General features: G+C 36.2%; 1 long non-coding RNA gene across 13 annotated transcripts in view; it reads left to right on the top strand.

The window, feature by feature from the left end:
• Positions 1 to 22,376, top strand: part of LOC140633643 (uncharacterized) — a 440,888-nt gene that overhangs the window by 373,296 nt on the left and 45,216 nt on the right. For 9 of the 13 annotated variants that reach the window (XR_012031213.1, XR_012031215.1, XR_012031217.1 and 6 more), the window contains one exon: positions 1,043 to 1,167. The exons of the other annotated variants lie outside the window; for them this stretch is intronic. This is a non-coding gene — a long non-coding RNA (uncharacterized lncRNA). The remainder of the gene's footprint in view (positions 1 to 1,042; positions 1,168 to 22,376) is intronic. 13 annotated transcript variants of the gene reach the window in all.

The following is a 22,376-nucleotide window of genomic DNA, read 5'->3' on the forward strand; positions in this document are numbered from 1 at the left end:
GACAGCATTGGAGGTTGAGTGGTTTATCCTGGGAGCCTTGTTGATGGATTGGTCTGTGATCTCCCAAATTTATGGGCCATGGGGCAAGAGAGGAATAAGTCCTTGGGTACACTCTTGTTTGCCCTGGTAAAAACACAGTTCTCTCTGTTCAAGTGCATAAGTACTTGTCAATGCATTCCCAATGCATTCCCTTTTAATTCAGATGACCGCATTACTTTCCTGGATGTCTGAGCTGCCCTTCCATAACTGGTATCCTTGCTTTAAATCTTGTCTCTTCTAATTCTTTCCCCACACATAATGTAATCTCAATGATCTTTCTTAGATGTTAAAATTCTCTGTTAAAAGCTCTTAGACAAAAGTCCAAACTCTTTAATGCAGCTCATAACTATATTTTATAATCTGATTCTTGCTTGCTTCTCTAACCCGATGGTTTTCCATGCTATCCTGGCCTATCCGGTCTCCTGCTAGACTGAATGGACTTTGGTTTATCCAATATGTTTTATTTCACTTCTAGGTCTTTGAATTTGCTTGGGAAACTCTTCTGTTTTGCCCTCATCCCCATTAATAGATTACTCTTAGCTCATCATTCAGGTCATAGTTTAGATATTGCTTTCTCTAGAAAGCTCTCCTTCATGTCCAAATCAAGGTTAGGGATTTTGCTTCCTCCTTTCTAATGATTTCCCTGCCCATGTTTTTCTGTAACACTCTTGTACTTCTCTCATACATAAATATCACACAATAATAATTGCCTTTCTTATTTTTTGTGTGACCCACTAAACTAAGTCCTGAGAAGGCAGAAAGCATGTCAATTGTGTTCCTTATTGTATACTCAGCACCTAGAACAAGAGCTTGCACAAATGAGCTGAATATTTTTTAAATGAATGAATGCATGCAATATAATGCCACTTTATATTATTTACTGGATTTCATATTGCCATGCTGTTGAGAAATTATAGGATAAAGACACCTGGGACAGTTAAAAGGAAACTTTACTAGTTATATATGAGACTGTTGTTGACAGTCCTGAATTTGTTATTTTCAGGTATATGATTAGGAACCTGGATATTCTGACTTCTGGGTCCCTTCCAGACTTCCTGAGTCTGAATTTCTGAGTAACCATAAGAATAAATCACTAAAAAGGGGGATATGGTGACTGATGGAGCTAAGGTAAGCAACCTCATTTCTACTTCTATAAGGAGGAAAGTCCCCTCTCTGTGCCAAAGTGAGTGGGAGCCTTGAAGGCACTGACATTGTTCCAATGTGCCAGGAATAGTTTTCTGGAACCATCATGGCATTTGAGTCTAGTTTCACAAGAGTGTGGACTCAGGAAGCCTGAGTATTGTTGTAGAGCATTTTGTCTTTTTATGAGGTGTAGAGCTGAAATTTATTAGTGACTCAGCAAGCCTGCCCTATTTTTAGGCCTAAAGGTTAGCTTTCAACACTTTAGAGAGTGGGAGACAGAGAGGAAGTGTTACCAGCTCAACTGAGTCTTGTTTTATTTATAAATTCTGCGTTGATTAATTTTAAATTGGTTATATTTAATTTAGGACCTGAAATAGATTAGACAACCTTCTTAGTTCCCTTGTTTGAGTCAAAAAAGACCAAAATAATAATTTATATATGCATTAACAAACAGTGGATGTGCTGTGTTGGTGGCTTTATTTGGGACAGTGGGACTTAATGGAATATATCAAAAGATACATCTTTCTTTCCTTGCATTTGAATGAGAGGTCCAAGGATCTGTCCTTTAAGAAACTTGTTTTGTCTCCCATTTCTCCTATAAAGAAATAATCCTTAGCTGTAGCTTGCCCAGTTATTTCTCATGTGTGACATTGGTCATTAGAAGATCCAACGAGGGAAATGATGACTCATTCTGGATGAATCACTCGCACTCATGTAAATTGAGCAGCGTGGGTTTTATGACCTCTTCTACTGTGAGTTCAGGAGGTCTGTGAGGGTAAAGTTTTGTCTCAAAATAAATTCTAATGAGAGGAGTTTGGTGACTGATTGAGTTAAAGACAAACTTCCTAATTCGTACTCTGTTTGGATCAGTGGTATTAATTATGACAGACTGGCTTCTTGTTTTTAGACAACTGGAGGTTGGCCAAACAAATATTCAACTTAGAGTAACAAGAACTGGCTTCTGCCCCAAGCTGTGTGATTTTGGGTAATCACTTAAATAATTTCAGCCTCAATTTCCTCCTCTTTAAAAAGGGATTAATTTAAACATGGCACAGATGTCAGGCAAAAGCACCATGTGGGTTGATGGAAATTTTTTGGTGTTACTGACTAAACAAGGAAAGTCAGAAGGTACAGCTGTAACCTGTGTCATGGTTAATGCAAGTCAGTGGACTCCCCCTGCCCCATTCATATACATGAGCACCCATGGGCTTCCAGTTATTCTCAGGCCCTACTTCCCGTGATGTCAGCAGGGATTTGTACACACTTCACTCAGCACCTAGGTGGCAGTTGGCAAACTCATGAATTTAGTATCCTTTTAACATAATAACCACCACATCCATGTGGAAGAAGTACTAAGATTTATTGTGCATACGTTCTAGGCTAGACAGTAGTTCAGTGCTATGCATAAATTACCTTGTAGAACCTTCAAACTGGTCTCTTGAGGCAGGGATTACCATGGTTCTCACCAAAAGATTAATTATGGAGGAAATAAAGTTCACATTGTGGAGTCATGTTTCTGTTGTAACTTTAAGGGGTTAACACAAGTAGGGGTGATAAGAGGGATTTGATCTGGGTTGTCCTCATTGGTTGAATAGTCATCCATGCCTCAGTTTTGAGAAAGATTATGGGCAGAGCCCCTATGTATAATCACAGACAGGTGTTTCACAGCATGAGAGGAACAGGACCCACAAAGGCATTAATTGATGGTGAACCTACCTCATGCTCTGCTCACCGAGCTGCGTGCCAGGGCAGGGCACCGTGACTGCCCAGAGAACGGGTCTGGGTGCCTCACCTCTCCTACCAGTGATCATTGGCCAAGCCATCTGCCTGTATAGCCGTCCTCTTTTCCTGATTTCTACAAAGATAATGTGTGGTTCAGCTGAGGCTTTATGGATTAGAAGAGTTTGAGGGGTGCCTGGCTGGGACTGTCAGCGGAACCAGTGACTCTTGATCTCCGATTGTGAGTTCAAGCCCCATGCTGGGTGTGGAGATTATTTAAATAAATAAGTCAGCTTTTTAAAAGAAAAAAGAAGAGTTTGAAACAAAGCTACCTGGCTAAAGACTGTGCTATTATACAGAGAGTGGAAACAATCTAAATTGTTTATGTCAACGATGGCTTTTGGCTTCAGAGCTTAGTATTTTAGTACTTAGAGCTCAGTGTTTTCATTTTAGTCTCAAGCTCTGCACTGCAATATGTTGGCCATTAGCCATATATAGCCGTGGAAATTAAAATTAAAGAAAATTAAAGAAGAAATTCAGTTCCTTGGTTACACTAGCCAATTTCAAGTGCTTAATAGTTATAGCTACATGTGGTTTGTGGTTGCCATGGTGGTCAATGCAGCATTATAGAACCTTTCCGTCATTGCAGAAAGTTCTGCTGGGCAGTGCTGGTATAATCAACTTTTTCTAAGCTATAGATTGTTGCTTGATCCACATTAAATTATTCAGGATGCTGTAATTTTTATTTCCTCTAGTAAATGACTACTTACCAAATCTGAGTAACATGCATATAAAAGTTTTAATGCGGTTTCCAAATTTTCTACCTCACATCTATTTATTCTTTAGCTCTTCCCTGATCCTCTCTCCAGAGGCAAGTTGTATTACCAGTTGTATGTATACTTCCTGAGGTTCACAAGGGTAGAAACAGCACACTCATGTATGCAAACACAGATCTTCTTTCATTGATTTCCAATCAAAGGATAGCAGACCTTATGAGTTGTTCCACACCTTAGTTTTTTTCACAATATGTCTTGAAGATCATTTTATGTTAGTATATAAAGAGCTTCTTCATTCATTTTGGTGACTGTATGGTATTTAATTATATGATGTGTGTGTATATTATGGGGTGTGTATGTGTGTTGTCTTGTTTTCTGTTATAAGTGCTGAAAAGAATGACTTACACATATGTTATCACTGATTTATAGAATTATATTTATAGGATAAATTCCAGGAAGAGAAATTGTTGTGTCCAGGTGATATGCATTTAAAGTTTGAATAGATAAAAACAAATTTTCCACAGTAGAGTCATATTGATTTACACTTGGTTGGACACATGTAAGTGTTCATGTTTCTCTGCACCATCACCAACAGGGTGCATTATCCATTTCTTCTCCAGTGTTGTAAGTGGGAAATTATATGGCCAATGCAATTCTGATTTGGATTTCCCTTATCTTAAGAGGAGAAAACTTTCATGCGCTTAATAATCATTTGGTTATTTTTTGTTTGTTTTCTTGACTTTGTGAAGAAGTCTTTCTTTATATCTGAAAACATTTCATCTGTGATACAACTCGTGTCGACTTACCTGGGTCACTGTTCCCTAGAATATGATGTCCCCCATCAGTACTGAACTGGAATTTTAGAAATGTTTTCTTGAAATATTATATAAATGTGCCATTTAATTGTTTTTATATTTTTTTTGGGGTATTCCAGTTATGTATATGTTGAAGCCTCTTTATCTATCCCTCTTGTCTTTTTCTCTCAAATTTTAAACTATCATGATTTACTTTTTATTTTTCACATCAGTTATCTCCTTCCATTATTATTTTTTTAATAATATCCATTCTCTTACGTGTTGCTTCCACTTTTGTCTTCATTTATCTATTTTGTGCGTGTAATCTCTTTCTGAGCTTTTAGTTCACAAACATTGTCTCCTTTAGTGTCAACAGCTACTCCTTACACACATGCAATCTTTTTTATAGGGATGTGTAATTCAGTAATTTGGGGGACTATACCTAACAGAAGATTTTGTGCTAATTTTTATTTGTCCCATTTTTTTGGTGGATTTCCTTTATTTCACTTTTGTTTCATATTTTTATTTCTGCATTTCCATGGCATTTTTATATAGATACTGTCTGATATAGTATGTTCACTCTGCACTTGTAAAGCAAGTAATGTTGTCCCGCACCTGGTATTGGTAGAAAATATGTATGATGGAGGGGTCGTCATTATATTCCAGACTAACTGGGATTAGCTTAAACATCCTTGGGTTTGTGGGGTGTTCATAGAGCAATTACTTCTCTCCAGGTTTCAGACTGTTGACAACGTAAGGTCCCTCTTCCACTTTGTTGATTTGGAGACAGACAGCTTCCTGAAAATAGAACTTGTCTGTGCAATAACATTTTTAGGTCCACCCTTACTTGGTTCTTCCTGCAATGTGTGTACTGCTGTCCTGCTGGTAAAGACAAAGTCTTTAGCAGTCACAACTCAAGTTATTTTCTCTTAAAAAACTATCTTTACTGTTTTTTTCCTGAGTCTTTTTTTTTTTTAAAGATTTTATTTATTTATTTATGAGAGACACACACAGAGAGAGGCAGAGACACAGGCAGGAGAAGCAGACTCCCTGGGAGGAACCCCATGGTGGGCTCAATCTCAGGACTCCGGAGTTATTCCCTGAGCCAAAGGTAGATGCTCAACCACTGAGCCACCCAGGTACCCTTTTTCCTGAGTCTTGCTGCCATGATTTCTCTTGCCTGATTCTCTGTGTGTGCCTTTGCTTCATTCCCATCGTGTGAATACCCCTTAAAACTACCCTGTGGATCTACATTTAATGTTTACCATTTTTACTAAGAATAGAATTTTAATTTCATTTTTAATTCTCAATCTTAGAGAGAAAAGAAGTAAATGCCCACTTTTGTCCACATTATTAAATTGGGCATCCTTTGTGTTATTTACTGGGATATTTTGTACTTTCATTTTTTTCCAAAAAAAATGAAGACATGATTCTTGATAATTCAGCCCTTATTATTTTATTTTGATCCAGCTCAAGATGTCCAGTTACTTAACAGAACTTCTGAGAAATTTTACCTCTACCTCAAATTTACAATGTTTAGAGATACATTTAGCTTTTCTCACTATACTATTTTTTCTGAAATTATGAAACCTCCCTATCATCAGGTGTTAACATCACCACTGTAATTTATTCCTTTATGTGTTCCTCACCCCAGGCCTGTGTAATTAGTCATGAAATTCCTTAACAACTACATTGATTACACCCTACCATGTGTATGAGACAGTGTGATAGGTGCTAGATAGTAATGCCTTGGATTTGGGTTAAGGATATTTCTGCCTTGAGCCTTTAAGCTTTTGAGAACCCTATATGTCATAAATCCACATTCTGAATTATTTTAAAGTTCATAAGCATCTCTTTTACTTGGGGCCAGAGTTGAGCACCTGCACAGATGTTTTTATGGCCCAAAGAAATGCTTCTTCATATATCTTGCCCCTATTGCCTTGAGGGAAAAAATGCTCCAAAGCCTCTAAAATTGTTGGGTTGTGTCCCTGTCATGTTGAATATGGACACTCTTTTGGCATATGGGGAGGATATGAGCAGTGAAAGCTCTTAAAGATGAAAAATACAAGTTATTTTAACTTATAATTTTTTTTCTCAGATCGCATGAATGCAATAAATTTTAACACAGCCAACTGTTTTTTTCCCACTAGTGCTGAGCAACCATTTTTCCACTTCTTATCATTTATAATTCATGGTTTGGGAGATACTCTTAAGTTAACACATCATTTATCACAGTTGGATATGGTAATGAAGATCATCTTATCATATTAAATAATTCATATTACTCCTAGGTGAGTGTACTTATAGGTCTCACTATAACATATGAAGCCAATTCTTTACATTAGCAACTAGATGAAGGTTGATCACTAAAATTTCCAATCATCATATTTTTATAAAAATCCTTTATAAGAATAAATTACATTGTTTTCTAAATTAAATGAGGCTCTCTAGTTTTACTGAAATAATCATAATTTAAAATTTGATATTCATCAATTATAGTACCTATACTTTTAAATATTTTATAAGAAAAATAATATTTATGAAATTATATCTGAGAAATACCTTCACTTATTTATATTTGCTGTTATATGCAATTTTGACAAAAATACATTCAAATTTTGGAACCTATGTATTTACATTTTTAACCCTTTAGACCACTGATGTCAATAGAACACAAATTATGTAAAAGAAAAGAAAAGATGTTGTTTGAGCAACATAATTCTTTTTTTTTTTTTTTAAAGATTTTATTTATTTATTCATGAGAGATACAGAGGGAGGCAGAGACAGGCAAAGGGAGAAGCAGGGTCCCTGCAGGGAGCCCGATGTGGGATTAATCCCTGAACTCTGGGATCATGCTCTGAGGTAGACCTACGTTCAACTGCTGAGCCACCCAGGTGTCCCGAGCAACATAATTCTTGTTGAAATAAAGGCAAGAAAAATAAAAAAAAAATACTAGTTTCTGAAATATATATATATATATATATATATATATATATATATATATTTTATTACTCATCTAATTGCTAGTCCATTAAATTACTCAGTATATGCAAAAACAAGCAAATTTAGTTATGTTTTAAATTATGCTGACTTTTAATCATTTAAAAACATACCTATGTTTTTATAGACCTATATAATTTTATGTTTTATAAAGCTAGAGTTAAAAAAACATAACATTATTTTTTCCAATTTTTTTGTTTAAAGGTAAATATGTCAAGTTAAGAGTTTAGTTAGTATATTAAATCTCCATTTGAGAGTACAAGTTATTAACTTTTATATATTCAGACATATGACATGTGGGCCTATGTTCATAGTTTTGCCACTGGCCCTATAAACAAATAGGAAGATCCTGGCTCCATCCTTGGGGAGCTCATCCTCTAAAGTCTACCTTCTCAAAGTCTCTCGTAAGCCTCCTTTCCATTTCTATCTCTGTTGTATTCACTGAATTCACTTTCTGAAGGGTCTCTAATTCCAGCAAGGAAATGATGCTTTATTAATATTTAACATCCTTAAAGTATGTTTTATACCTAAGGCCTTAATAAATAATTGAGAATTGGGCTGAATTGAGTTGAAGGGAAAAAAAAAAAAAAGTAAGAGGAAGAGACTCATTGTCCATGAAGAGAAATATGTAGATACGCTCGAGGAAGGGAAGGGTGGCTGCCACTAAGGAAGATTGTTTGGAGGCTCCTACATCTGTTGGAATTGTCTTGGAAATCACTTCACATAATTTCCTGAAATGAAAGGTAGCTGGTTCATGTTTCACTTTATGATATAGCTCTTCTTAAATCCAGAAAAGATTTAGAAGGATATATTATGTGTGAATCCAGAGAGTCTGTTATGGGACTCTTTGGGAGACAGTTGGAAAGAAGTCAGATGCTTTTGTTTACAATGGGAAATCTGATCAATGTCTTGCCTCTGGGCTATCGGCTTACTTAAATGATTTTTCAAAAAGCTATGTGTGGTTTTCCATTCACAATATGAACCAAGCTTTCTTTCCTACATGCCTATCATTAAATTAAATAAATGTACTGGGGAAAGTCAGGGGAGCCTTGAGAAAATTGAGCGGTTGTCATTTCTGTGGACAGAAGATAAAACACTGGCTGGTTTGAGACTACAGTTTTGCAAAATCCTTTTCTGAATGATTCTCTTTACTGTTGGAGATGTATCTATATATCTATATTTATATGTTTATATTGATAAAGATCAATATATATATATATGTATGTAGGTTGCAGCCTGCTGTTTTGAAAAGAAAGCCCTGAAAAGTATTACAGTATGCCATTGCTCAGATGACATAAAGAATTCATTTTTCTATCTCATAAGACAACCACATACTATTTTTGTGATTATTTCGTCACTCCCTGAGTGAAGGTCAAATATTAACTCAATATTTTAAAATATTATAGTTAGTGCCAGGGGGACAATTTTGCTTTCAAAAGAATGTAAAATTCTGGGGAGTAAAAATATAAACCAGCGAGTGAATTTTTAAGGGCAGTAGGGTAATGGATGACTATTGGTTTGAATTTAAAAAAATATATATGGTGTCTATATCATTTGCCAGGATTATTTAAAAAATAATTATATTTGATGAAATGACTTCTATTTAATTGTTGCTTTATGTAGTTCTACTTTCTAATCCATGTGCTTAAAGATGCATTTCCAGCTAACCTAGGGCAAAAATGTTGCTAAGGGGGACCAACTAAGAATTGATAACTGACAGTAATTATAAGTAGATACTTCAAATAGTTGCTGTTTTTAAAAGCTATCCTCCATGGAGGGCAAGGGGAGAGCAGAGTTTTGATTTGGATTTCTTTGTGGGTTTTTTTTTTTTTTTCCCTGTTAAGAAGGCATTTCCTAATTAGTAGAATTACTCGCAGATATATATGACACATTTCATAGAGTTCTCATCTCTTCTCCTTTAACTTTCTGCCTCGAAGTCTTTGGAAGAGGGTTTGAGAGTTGGTCAGTGGACTAAAAAGATAACGCGAATAAATATAACTGAATAGAGACCTTGCCTGATCCAAAGAAGAGTAAAGGTTTCACACAGGGAGTAAATGAGTTGGCACTTAGATGACATACCACAAACTTTTAGTCGAAAATCCCCAAGCTGATTTTTCAACAGCTGGGGACTTTTGCCTCCAAGATAATCTTGGCATGAATGATCACTCGTAGTAAAAGCCGCAAACTTGGAGGGAATTTACCTTGTAGAATTTACAGGTTTCATGTATGTGTGTGTGTTTTATGTTTATTTTATTTATCTACTTTTGTGGAATACATTACTTACAAAGCATTTAGGTCTAATAGAAAAGTTGAAATTCGTGCATGAGGATTTTTTTCCAAGACTCACTGGCTGCAAAAAATAAAGGCTGAACTAATAATCACAGAGTTTTTTCATCAGCTCCTATTAGGTAATTATTTTACCTGGATTGCTATGCCCCACACCCCAGTATCAGTGGCTAGCTTTTACTCTCTTCTCTTACTCTCTCTCTCTCTCTCTCTTTTTAAATATTTCATTTATTTATTCATGAGAGACACAGGCAGAGGGAGAAGCAGGCTCCCTGCAAGGAGCCTGATGTGGGACTCGATCCCAGGACCCCGGGATCATGACCTGAGCTGAAGGTAGACCCTCAACCTCTCAACTGCTAAGCCACCCAGGTGCCCCTCTGTTCTCTTACTCTCAATAGAGAAGTAACCAGAGGTCCTCTCTCATCTTTAACTCAAATGATCTAAGGCTTCTATAAAGACAAAGCTCAAATTCACCTTTCAGCCTCCATCCTGATATGATTTTGATTCTACTGACTTTACTTCTAGCCTCAATTTATTAAACACCCTCCCTCTGATTTTGCTTCCCTTGGCGACCTACTGAAGTCAATTTAAAATTCCCAAGGAGTGTTTTTAGCTTGGGCTACACTATTTTCCATTCCAAGCTTGGTAATAAAAATCCTACAGGCATATGACTGAAAAGAAACATGCAAATATCAGAAAAAAGCCTGTGTCACAGCAGCTTGGATCTGTGAGTCCTTCAAATTTTAAAGAGGCATTAATTAGACAGAAGTTAAATTTCTACGTATTTCTTTGGCAAATTGAATCACATACAAATTGCCACTTAATTTATTCAGTGCATTCACAAATATTTATTGGGTACATACCATGCAATATGCATTGTCATTGTTCCAGGTACTGAGTGTATGGCTGTGAATGAAACAATAAAAATCTCTGCCTACATGAAATCCATCTTCTAGTGGGTGGAGCATACAGTCAGCAAATTTTTTGTCTCCTTACTTGGTAATGTTGCCTGGTACGCACAAAGAGCCTGTACCAGCAAGATTTGGTTACGAAAAGCAAACTTCAAATAATAGAGGCCATTTCCATTATTTTTCTAAAAGTTCATGGCCCTAGCATTCCCTAGCTTGCCACCCCCAATCTGACAACTCAGGAAACATTACTTTATCTTGAAATTATTTTATCATAAAATCTTTCTGTATCTTGGTTATTTAAAAAAATTGTCACTCATCAATTAAGGAAGTATCTCAAAAACAGCTTGGGAAAACCTCAAGAGTCTTCTGTCAAATATCGTCCCAATTTTCCATAAGGTAGAGTCTCCCAGTAGTCAGGGTGGCATTGACCCTAGGGTGGCATCAGACATTTGATTTGCTGATTCAGAAGATTTAAGAGGGTGAAATATTTGAAGGACATAACTTAACAATGGCACTGAGAAAGCATATGGATCCCGCTAATAGACATGTCAATTGCTAGAATGGCGGAACAAATTGTACTACAGAGCATAAGAGAAAGTCAAAGTTTCTCCATAAGATCATTCAGTTTCTTTTATATGTCTGTGTTTGCTTTTCTCCTATAAACTTATTTATATCTGTAGTGGAAAAAACAAATATGTTTATTTTTATTCAGGCTCTTAAAGTCCATATGAGCTCGCCTATCCCAGCTAAGTTGGTTCTATTCATAAGTCTGTGGTAAAGGTCTGATATATTTTCTCTGGCTGTAGTTTTCTTTGACTACATTTCACTGGAAAGATTCACTCTGAAGGATTTATCTCCCACTGATGGGTTCTCTGGCTGACTGCTATTGCCTGCTCTGAAGTTGACCTCATGATTTGCAATGCATTCTGAGGTGAATGAGTCACTGCATTGGCAATAGTCATGCAACTGTGAAATCTCTGTGGTGGTTTCCCTGACCATTTCTGCCAATTCAAAATTCCTGAGACACTACAATACTGACTTCAGTCCTCACACCCAAAGAAGAGGTGCCTGGTTACTTAAGGCTGGACAGGGCTTCTGTGTATGTTTATGCAAGAAGGTGGGAAAGCTCTGTAGAGATTGACCCACATGGAAATTTTCAAAGAGCCTTGGCACTGCCCCTCCTTCTCTTTGAGTAGACTGAGGATTTCTCAAATAGAGAATGGACAGATTAGGGCTGGCCTTACCTATCCATCTTAAAGACCCATTGACATTCTCTTGGGATCTAAGATTCACAACTGGTCTCTCTTTCCTCTTTATCAATCTCTCTCTCTCTCTCTCTTTCTCCCTCTCTGTCTTTTAACACCCTCAAGAATAACATAAACCCCATTAGTCAGAAAAAGTTCCACTGTTAAAAATCACTGCCATTGATCATTAACTCCTTAAGAGTTAGCACTGTACTATTCATTGTTGAAGAATGGTGCCAGGTACTTAGTAAGTACTTAGTATGTGTTGATTTACTGAATAAATGAGAAATGTTTGCTATGTTGCCATTTTATTTTATTTTTTTAAAAAGGTTTTATTTATTCATTCATGAGAGAGACAGAGAGAGAGAGGCAGAGACACAGGCAGAGGGAGAAGCAGGCTCCCTGTGGGGAGCCTGATGTGGGACTCAATCCTGAGACCCCAGGATCATGACCTGGGCCAAAGGCAGGTGCTCAACCAATGAGCCACCCAGGCATCCCCAGAACAGTCTTTTCAACAAATTATGCTTGAACAATTGGATATCCATATGCAAAAAATATAGAAGTACACTTTGATGAATACCTCCCACCACATAAACAAGTTATTCACAATTTGTCACAGAACTTGGATGCCTGGGTCTTAGTCAGTTGACACTGACTCTTGCTTTTGGCTCAGGTCATGATCTCAGAGTCACAGGATTGAGCCATGACTGGAACTCCATGCTCAGAGTGGAGTCTGCTTGAGATTCCCTCTCTCCTTTTGCACTTTCCATACATGCTCTCTCTCTCTAAAATAAATAAATCTTTAAAAAAAAATGAGTCACAAAGCTTTCAAACCTAAAACTATATAACTGCTAGAAGAAAATAGGAAAAAACTTTGGTGACCGTGGATTAGTGAAAGATTTTTTTATATATGACACCAAAAACCAAAATACATTTTAAAAATGATAATTCAGACTTCTTCATAATTAAAAACTGCTACTCTTTGAAAGATTCTGTTAGGAGATTGTAAATATAAGCCATTGAATGGGAGATGATATTCACAAATCACATATCTAATAAAAGATTTCTCATCTGCAAGAGCCTCTATAGTGTCCAGTTATAAGTATGGTTTCTGGAGTCAGACTGCTTAGGTGACATCATTCTTTGTTGCTGTTTGACTCCTTATAGTTTTCGTAACTTCTCAGTGCTTCAATTTTATTATGTGAAAGAAGAAGGAGAAGGAGAAGGAGAAGGAGAAGGAGAAGGAAGAAGAAGAAGAAGAAGAAGAAGAAGAAGAAGAAGAAGAAGAAGAAGAAGAAGAAAAGAAGAAATTCAGACTACCTACCAAAAAGGATTGTTCCAAGGATGAAATGCATTAATTAATGTAGAGCTCATTGATTAGGATCTAGTACAGACAGAGGAGGGTAGGAAGGGGGAGGGAGAGAGAATCTGTAATTGTTTACCTCTACAATATTAGAATGGTTAGAATTATAACCACTTCTGGCTGTTTCATTTTAAACACTGTCCTGAAAATTAGTTTCCTTCAAAATATAAGTGAGAAAGCCTATTGTACTGACATTTAAGACACAAAAGTGGAATCTGCATCCAAGAAGCACCACTTTGTCTTAAAAAAATAAAAGGAAAAAAAATATGGTCAAGATTTCTGTTTTCTGCTATGAGCACTTTTTCTGCATGGCTAAGAAATCATATAATGCTTTCCTAATAAAAGGGGAATCAAATCAATCAAAATCTGCCTCTAAATGGAGTTGAACCTGGGGAGTAAGAGAGCAACAAATCTTGGTTGTAGATGATAGATGTACCAGGAAATTAATCCTACACAAAAATGGACAATGTGATTCTATGAATTTCTACTTTTGCTAAGAGTTGACCAAAACACTGTAGTCTGTGCCAAAAGACCAACAAAATTCATGCCAAATAAAATGTTGGATTTATCTACTTCTTAGTCAATTGGCTTTCCTATTAAAAAGAGATTATAGATTTTTAAATGGCCTTCATGGTCCCTGACTTTACAAGTGATGCACAGATTCACGATACTTCAAATTTCTAATACTAGAGCTCTGTGAAGTGGTGTCTTGTGACATACTTACTACTTGCCATGTCCTGAGTTTACCCCACTTTCACCCTCAGGGATTTTTTTTTTTCAACTGAACAGTAACATCACATGTCATGGAAGGATTATCATTAAAGTGGGTCTCTCCAATTGTCTCTGTGGTTAGCAGATTTATAATAGCACTAGCACCTTCATTTTATAGAGCATGGTTAGAAGTTGGGCATAAAGCAAAGAGGACAGGATGTTAAAAAGGAAATAACAGATGCCTATGTCACTTCTGGAGTCAATTTGAGGAGGCAGTAGATTGCTCTGGAAAAAAATATATTCCCATATGTAACCTATTTCCAGTGTGGCTATTGTATTTCAACATGAGGCACTCTGTGGCTCCGAAGTGGAGACTTCTGCATTGGAAGGCAATTCTTCCCTTTATACCCAAGCTGTTCTTCACAAATCTCTTCTGTTTCTTATGGGCTAGATCTGATACATCCCTTCAAAGCAGAAATGGGAACATTTTCAGGGACAGAGAATTTGTGAATCTGTTGTTCATTTGGAAAACTGGTATTACAATTTCTAACAAATACAAACTAGCCCTGGCTGTCTTTGGGGCCATTCCATACTATGCTCTTAAAAGCATTTATAGCAGTTTGGAGACAGAGATGGTGAGCTTTATAGCTCAGACATGCAAAGGAAGCACTCTCCTTCCACATATAAAATGTCTAGATGCAGAAGAATGATCTCTATTTTAACAGCAGCTTAGTTCTGCTAGGAAGTTTTTCTTCAGCAAAGACTATCCTTTAGATGACAAAAAAATCCCAAACCAAGACTAGCAGTGTGAATGGCAAGCCAATCACATTCTTTTAGCTTGAATCTGACACACTTTGTACAGCTGTACTCATTTAAAATGGCATCATAGCAGGAATGATTGTTCTGTTTCTACAGAATTTCATTGGCAGTGTGGTCAAAAGTCATTTGTCTATGTATATGAATGAGTGTATTTCTGGACTCTCTGTTCTGTTCCGTTGATCTACTTGGCCATTTTGATGTCAATACTACACTATCTTTTTTATTGTAGCTTTATAATAAATCTTGTAATCAGATCATTTGAGTCCTACAATTTTGTTCTTTTTTTCCAAAGTTGCTTTGGCTGTTCTAGATACTTGGCATTTCTGAAAGGCCTGCTAGGACTTCATGGATTCTGTAGGTATTTGAGGAGAACTGACATTTAAAAAACGATTAAGTATGTTCATTTATGAATAAGATATAATCTCTCTTATTTATTTAGGCCTTTTAAAATTTCTCTAAGCAATGTTTTACAATTTCATGTATACATGAAATAGATCTTACATGTATTTTGCCCATCTTATCCCTAAGTAGCTCATATTTTTGATGCTCTTGTCAGTGGTATCTTTTAAAGCTTTTATGTCATATTGTTCATTGCTAGTGTATAAAAATATTGCTAGTGTATATTTTATATTGATTTTGTATCCTTCAACTCTTTTAAATTCACTTATTTGTTCTAGTAGCCTTTTGTAGATTCCATTGGATTTTTTACAAAGATGATGTTACCACTTGCAAATAAATATAGACAATGTCAATACAACTTGACCTAATTGTCATTTATAGAATATTATACCCCAAAAGAGCATAACACATATTCTTTTAGAATACACTTGAAACATTTACCTAGAAAGGCATATTCTGGGTGGGCCATAAAATAAGTTTCAATAAATATAAAAGTTACCCAGTCATAGTATGCTATCTGACCACAGTGGAATTAAATTAAAAATAAAAAACTAGCATTTGTGTAAAATTTGTAGATGTTTTGGTCATTATTTCTTCAATTTTTTTTTCTGCCTCCTTTCAATTCTACTTTGAGAATTCCAATTACATTATATTAGACTGCTTGAAATTGCCCGTAAGTTTATTATTAAACTTATGGTTATTTTTCAATTAAATTTTTTAATGTGGGGGATGCCTGGGTGGCTCAGTGGTTTGGTGCCTGCCTTCCGCCCAGGGCATGATTCTGGAGTCCCAAGATCTAGTCCCACATCGGGCTCCCTGCATGGAGCCTGCTTCTCCCTCTGCCTGTGTCTCTGCCTCTCTCTCTCTCTCTCTGTGTGTGTGTCTCATGAATAAATAAATAAAATCTTTAAAATAAATGTTTAATGTATTTTTCAGATTGTATAGAATTGCTCCATTGCTATGTCTTCAAGTATACTAATTTTTTCTTCTATAATGACTAATCATGTGTTAATCCTACCCAATGTATTTTTCTTCTCATTCATTATTGTTTTCATCTGTAGAAGTTTGGAACTCTATATTTTCCATATCACTACTTGACTGTTTAAAAAAGGATGAGCTATAATTACTTTGTATTAACAAAGTTGTCTGATAATTCTGTCATCTGTGTTAGCTCTTGGTTGCTTTTGATCATTTATTTCTCCCTACCCCTTCATTATTGGTCATATTCTTTCTTCTTTTATTCCTGGTAATCTTTAATTAGATACCACATATACTGAATTCGATCTTATTGAGTGCTATATCTTTTTGTATTTCTATATACCTCAAGCTTTGTTTTGAGATGCAGTTAAGTTACTTGGAAAATTTTAGTTTAGTTCAGTTTTTGGTCTTGCTTTTAAGGTTTGCTAGGTATGAGTGAGGCAGCATCGAGTCTAGTGCTAATTATCCCACACTGTAGAGGCAAGACCCCAGTGAATACTCTAACCCTGTGGAGAAGCTACTATTCTCAATGCTATGTAAGCTCAAGGTAGTATTCCTTTTAATCCTTTTAGTTGATTCTTTTTCTAGACTTGATCCACCATCATCACTTTGTTGAATACACAAATGCAGACCTTTATAGATCTGCAGGGTTCCCCATATAGCTATCTCCTCTCTGGTATTCTGTTCTGTGATTCTAGCCCTCTTGGTATCCCAGGACTTTGTGCACTATCCCTTCAGCATAAAAGATCCCAGACTCTACCTGTACCAGAGTCTGGAAACTCTCAAAATACTAAGCTGGTCTCATCTTGCTTATTTCCCATGTCTCAAGGTCTTGTAAACCATTTTTTCAAATATTTTTCCTTATTTCTTTGGATATTTCAGGATGAAGAGTAAATCCAGAAATAAAAGTAAATCAATTTGAATTTAGAAAATATGAAGAATAAGCATTTCTACCTATATGAATTCATCAATATCATAGCTCTTGCATAAGGAAAAGACCTCTTTTGAATTTTGTTTCCTTGAGACTACAACTTCTTTTATTTCTCTACATCTATGCTTCCAAAAGAGGTGATTTCTTGCTTTCTCCTTTCAAATTTAAAACATTCATTATCTCAAAGGAAGGACAACTCTTGTTTGCCTATTAGTAAATAGTTAGATTGTCTTTTAAATTTACTCAGATAGCTAAACCACCACCTTAGTTTTTGTGGAATGTAATCAAAGATAAATATATTTTATCTTATTTTATACACTAGAGACTTTTTGTTACTAGCAAAAAATATATAATCATTACATGCACACACCTCCCACATCTCAAGTAATAATACTAATTTAATCATCCATGTATTCAGCATGTGCTTATTGATTACTTATTGTGATACATGCATGATCTTGGATATAAATATTCATTATTGTTTGTAACTATTTGTTAACAATGTGTTCGGGTCAATCAGAATCTCAGCTGAGACTTCTATTATAATGATTTGTTCAATAATAGAATTGTCCCTGTGAAACATTGCTACAAGGCTCAAAAACTCACTGATACAAGGCAATCTAATCTGAATTCTATTCTCAGATGATTATAGTGTTGACATCTTAAGTATTGGGGATGCCTGGGTGGCTCAGTGGTTGAGTGTCTGCCTTTGGCTTAGCTCATGATCCCACGATCCTGGGATCGAGTCCTACATCAGGCTCCCCATGGGGAGCCTGCTTCGCCCTCTGCCTAAGTCTTTGCCTCGTTCTCTGTGTCTGTCATGAATAAATAAGTAAAAAAAAACTCAAAAAAATCTTAAGTATTAATAAGAGAACTCTGGAATATCAAGACTGAAGTTCATTACTTGCAAAATATTACTAAAAAATATGAACTTAGTCATTGGTGATATTTTAAATCATATTTTTAGCTGTGTGACATAGTATTTAATGTTAGATATTAATTATATCAACCCATCATGCAAATTCAGAAAAAAATTTCCAAAATTTTTCTAAAACATGATCATCACTTTAGTCTTTTTTTTTTTTTTTTTTTTTTTTTAAGTCAGGAGTACTCTCTAGTCCAAGAACACCCACAGCTGGAAGTGGAAATTGATAAAATATTTTAAAGGGAGATTTGGCAGTCTGAATCCAATATCTTAAACATACTCATATCTTTTGATACCATCTTAAAAACTTGTCACTGGGTGCACAAAGTTGAACTATAAGCACACATTCAACACAATGCTTTACGATAGGAAAAATTAGAAACAACTTAAATGTACAAAAAATAGATTTTAAAAGTAAATTGTGATACATGGGAATAAAAGGCACAACCTAAGGGCCACAGTCATTTGTATTATAATAGGGATATAACAGGACAGGTAGTAGCTAACTTGTGGTGAACATAGCACAATGTATAAACTTGTCAAATCACTAAGTTGTACATCTTGTGTAAACTAATATAACATTGTGTGTTAACTATACTCAAGTAAAAAAGAAAAGATAGAAAAAATTGTGATACAATGATATAAGGAAATACTATGCAATTATTTAAAAAGACACATTTCAAGGTAAAGAAAGATTATAATGTTAACTTGAGTAAAAAAATGTCACATTCTAGACTGTATGCATCATATGACCCCTTTGTAAATGCATATGTGTGTGTTTGCATTTGTGAGTCCTGCATGAAGCAATACATACACACATGTGTATAAAGGCCCAAGGGCACACATGGCAAATTCTAACAGTTTTTTTTTTTTTTTTAATCTAGGGTAGATTTTTGATGATTTTTTTCTTCCTTTTCTTTGTTGATACTACTATACTGTAATAATGTTAGGCTTCCTGAGTTGAAAAGTTACTCTGAAACATGCTCATGTCTAGGACCGAGTATAAGAACTCAGAAAGAGAGAGAAGAGGAAAGTCTTATCAGCTGAACCATGGGTGATACAGTCAACACTGCAGCCAGGCTTCCTCATCAGACAATCAAATAGTAGTCCCAACACAGCCCAGCTCTAGCATCCACTAACATACAAGATTAACCCAATGGTTTTTCAGTGGGTGCTCTGGGTCACTGATTGTGACTTTCCCCCTCTACCTAGGTCCCAGTGGTCTCAGCTTTTCTCTTGCTCTTTATCTTTCTCTCCTTTTGTTCTCATTTTTTTCTGCTGTTATTCTTCTTCCTATCAGCTGGCAGGTATTTTTATGTAACTATAGACATCAAATTTTCAAAGAGAAAGGATCTGATCAGTTTTATTAACCATTATCCTAAATAGAGGGCCCCATTAGACTGGTATTTCAGGCTCAGGTACCTCACTAGTTGGAACCTTTGGGTTAGATGCCCATCCCTATTCCAATCATCCATGGCCAATGGGGCATGTGCTGTAGAACATGGCAGTTCTGTCACTTTTCATGACATAGTAGCTACTTAGAATCTTCTCTGAAAGGTCAATGTAGTAATTAAGGAAATAAGGAAAAGGGTAATCCATTACATAGTTGTAGAAAGTTCTCATGATTAGAGTGTATATTTTTTTATATTGAGCTGAAATCTGCCTCCATGTAACTTTTACTCCCATCTTGCTCTGTTTTCTCATACTCCACTCTAACTGTTCTCTTCAAACATTTGAGAAGAAATCCTTATTTCCATCTCTTTCAACCATTTCTCAAATGACAAAGTTTCCAACCTCCCATTTACTTGAACTCTGGTCTGTGAGGGGGACAGGGTCCAGTTTGTCCATATGCAATTAAAATGTGACTCCCAGAAATAAACACCATAGCCAGGTGTGATCTACTTACCTGTAATTGCAGATGATGTAAGACTTTCCAGCAGCCGAGTCAGACTCCTGGTTTCTATCAAAATGGTCTCTAGCCAGGTCTCTCTCACTTGACACTCACACAATGAATTTATTGTAATATGCATGCAAGAATTTGCATCTATTAGGTTTCACCTACTGTATCTTCTGAACACTTGTTAGTGTACTCCAGTTTACAAGCACTTTCACAGACATTATCTCATTTAATCCTCCCAACATGTTGATTTTGGCCCAGAGCTCCTGCTTGGTCCATAAGATCATTTCCAGTTGCCAGTCTTTCCTATGTTCACCATCAACAGTGGAGCTTTCCACATAATTTAACAACTGAGGGAAGTGGAATAAATTTCTCCTTGCAGCATTAGAGAGAAATCGTGTGGAACTATGCACTAAGGAAGGCAGCATGTACAACATTTGGGGACATAATTACAGCAAGGACAAAGATCATTGTGGAGTCAGGAGAAGAAGACAGAATAGGAGTCAACAGAACAATATTTTCTCCAGAATGTTCACAAGTGTGCTCTTCTCTCTGTGTACGTATGATGGCAGTCAAATGCAGGGATGGGACTTTCCTCACACGTTTATAAACTCATGAGTCAGATACAATACATGGTATTGGAATAACTCTTATATTTCTGTGTTTAGTCTTTTCAGGTTCTGTCTTCATGTCTTGATTCTTTCTCACTATGGAAATATGCAAGCTTTGTGGTTCAAGGTGGTGCTCTCCAATCAGCGGGCTGCTGCCTTTTTGGTGTGATTCGCTTGGGAGTCATTCTGTCATAGATTGCTCACTCAGTCATTATCATCACTGCCTCATTCCATTGCTTCTATTCTCTATATAAGGAGAGTTCTCTGTCTTGTTTGTTTCCCTGCCATATTTTCACTGTCTTAGATCACAGATGAAATGCAGATTTCCCCCACCTCTTTGTAACAGTCTGTATGCTATCCAGCTATAGAAATAGTTACAGATCTATTGTTTTATTGAAATGAATTGACAAGTATCCGGTTTTGAACAGTCTCATATTGACTGTCCTGATAGCTATAAAAATTTACCAAATTTGAATCAAGTAAACTGCATGATATCCATGATGCTTTTTGGTGTGTAAAGCAGTACAATCTAATGTCAAATAGAAACAAAAGCATAGCGGGATTCCAAAAATTGTTTCCAAATACTTAAGAAAAATTTGATCTGTAATTTTTAAAAATCAAGTATAGCTGATATTCTTATGGAAATCATTTGGAATCCCTTGTAGCTCTTAATAATTTAAATGAAATTATGTGTTGGGTTAAGACAGTCTCATAGGTAGTTGTATGTATCTATGTGTGTATGTCCATGATACTGTTTCTGAGGGGTGTGTGTGTGTGTGTGTGTGTGTGTGTGTGTATGGAGAGGACAGAGCATGAGGAAAAACCACGCTCCTACCAACTTCTCCTCCTACGTTTGGTATCAGTTCAACACTGTTAAATGTAAACACAAACAAAAAAAGTAGCAAGAAATACTCGTACTGGTGACAAAACACTTAGGAAAAGATGAGGGCATACATACAAAAGCGATTTCTTACCAATCCCTTTTCTCCACAATTGCTAGTTAGGTATGGCTTGCTAATGATTTTAGCATATCTCATGAATACATAACAAAATAGAGTTTTTAGAAGTTTAAAACCAGTTGCTGGTGAGTCTGCTGAAATGGGTCGTTTTACAACTATTTCCATTCTCAGGAACTGATACAGGTATTTAGTCCAACCACTGCATATTTGCTTGCTTCATCAACTGCATTTCTTTTCACATGGGTAGACCTCTGCCCTCAGATAATAGGCATTACTTATCTCATTTATCCACATCAATAGTCTTTATAGAAGATATTTTAACTCCCATTTGACTGATATAGAAGGGGAACTTCAGAGAGCTGAACAGTTTGCTATAGGTCATTCAGCTAGTAGGTGGTAGAACCAAGACCCCACTTTGGTTGGACTGCATAGCCCACACTTTGCTGTGCCTAGAGTGCTTCCCCAAGCTCTCTTGGACTCATTCCTGTCTGTCTTGTTTACCCCGTGGCTCATAAACTGCATGAGCTAATAATCTACATGTTGCTTCCTGATAACTACTTTATCACAATGTAGTATTTAATGATCAATGTTTCCAATCAAATGAAAGGGTTAGAAGCAAAGCAGATGTTCCAACCCTTCTTCCCTTGAGCCCAGAGAACTAGTGAACTATATTCCAGAGGAAGCTCTCTGATAACCACTTAGCCTTCCTGTCATCTGTCTGCATCCATACAATAGAGTAAATCCATACTTGTGTCAAATTTGCTAGTCTCATGTCAGAGACACTTCTGCCTGGAGTTTAAACATATTCCACCTTCAGGTGCTTCATGCAGGAACCCACATTTATGCATTTGTCTATATAGTTTGCATTCAG

This window comes from Canis lupus, chromosome 5, assembly GCF_048164855.1.
Source record: "Canis lupus baileyi chromosome 5, mCanLup2.hap1, whole genome shotgun sequence".
NCBI classification, from domain to species: Eukaryota; Metazoa; Chordata; class Mammalia; order Carnivora; family Canidae; genus Canis; species Canis lupus.